Source organism: Condylura cristata, unplaced genomic scaffold (assembly GCF_000260355.1).
Source record: "Condylura cristata isolate star-nosed mole 26May11 unplaced genomic scaffold, ConCri1.0 scaffold00011, whole genome shotgun sequence".
Lineage (NCBI taxonomy): Eukaryota > Metazoa > Chordata > Mammalia > Eulipotyphla > Talpidae > Condylura > Condylura cristata.
This window is the reverse complement of record NW_004567112.1, coordinates 1,608,436-1,610,237: the sequence shown is the minus strand read 5'-3', so window position 1 is coordinate 1,610,237 and position 1,802 is coordinate 1,608,436.

Sequence of the window (1,802 nt, the reverse complement as noted above, 5' to 3'; positions counted from 1 at the left end):
CTCGGAACAGGAAAGTCCCCATGAGTGACCACAAAGGTAAAGCTGCCCCTCAGTAACGCTCCTCCCTTGGGCCCCCCTGCCAGGGTCTCCCCTGCCGGAAACCCGAGTCCGCCAGTGCTCAGTCCTCCGGGTCGTGACTGTCCCTCCCCCGCTGGAACACGAGAGCCGGCGGCTGGCAACAGCGGGGTGTCCACTCAGCGTCTCCGTCCAGGTTTGGTTTGGTTTTTAAAGATGTACGCATATGAAGAGCTGGAGTGCAAGCCAGAGGTGCTGGGGTGACGGGACTCCCCTTTCTGCTCCCAGAGACAGTGGGGACCAGAACAGGCAGATCCTCTGAAGTCCACTGTGAGGGAGCAGCGGGGAGACAGGAGAGGTCTGCCGCGTCCTGGGTCCCTCCCTGGCGGGGATCGAGCTCGTGCTGCAGTGGCTGTGCGCAGCTTCATAGCGCCGAGACTAACCCTAACGCCCTGCCGCCCCCCACCCCGGGAGGCCCCCGCTGCACCACGAGCAGGGCCCGTCCAGGTTTTGATTGGGCTTCTTCGTAGACTTGGGGTGCTAGCCCTCTGCTGGCGGCATGCTGCGCACATGCGCCCCCGCCCCCAGCGCGTCTCCCCCTTTAACGATCATCTCGCCACCCCAGCTCAGCGCAGTCGCCTTTCTCCCCTTGCTTTGTTCTCCCCGCCTCCTTCGGCCCCCAGTGCACCCCTGAAGCCGGGGCTGAGGGCTCTGCCCGCGTTTGGGGGTGCGGACCTTGCACTCAAGGCTCTGGTTCGTTTCAGCTTAATTTTGTGTGGGGCTAGAGCGGTCTGTTTCCTTGCAGGAGTCTAGGTGTGAACGTCCGCAGCAGTCAGTCGTTTCTTCTTTCAGTTCGCTATAGCGTTCTCTTGCTCTATTTTTGATTGGTTTCTAAGTTCTATTTCCACTTTATTATTTACTGCTGTAATTCTTCCCCTAAGTTTTAGCAGAACCCTGAAAGTTAGATAGATTACATTCGAACTTACACCTACTTGTACAAATACCCACTTTCATTTCCCTGCTGACCCAGAAGCGCTGGGCTCCGCTAAGTCAGGGGTGTTTCTGCTGGAGATGGAATCCCCTTTCCACTCGAGAATGGCGTGTGGCCTGAGATTCGGGCTTGCATCACCTCAGTTCCTTTAAGGTCACGAGATCTTTGTGGGGGAGGATTGTCCATTGCTTAATGCTCGCTGTGCACCTCGAGGTGTCTGCTTTTATGCTGTTTAGATTTACATATATGCAGATATACCTGTCACTAGTGAGATAAACCATAGGAATATATGTAGCTGATTATGCTAATTAGGTATTTTATGCTCTTACTAAATTTGTGTCCACATGATATTTCTTCAACTGAGAGAAGTGGATTAAATCTAATATTAATGCATTCAGCTACTTCTTGATGCTTTATAAATTCTGCTTTATGAGCTCATTGCTGTGCTAATGGATGTCTAAATACTCGCCACTGATATATCCAGCGAGTGCTGTAGCCTGCGTTACAAATTGTCGTCGGTTTCTGAAAACGCTTCTGATCCCAGCCCTACCTTAGCAGACGCCAAGTTTTCTTCTTGCATTTTACCCTTCTTGGGTTTCACCTGTTTCCCATGGCATATGTTTGTCCATTCTTTAATTGTTCACCTCCTAGATGTGTTTATCTTTGGGGTATCTCACATCCAGCGGGACCTGGGGTTTTCCTTGGTAGCCCAAACGGCAGCTGTGTTAATAGGCGAGCCCGTGTGCATTTACTTGGTCCCGTATGTTTTGCTTTTGTTTCAGTGTGTGTGTGTGTG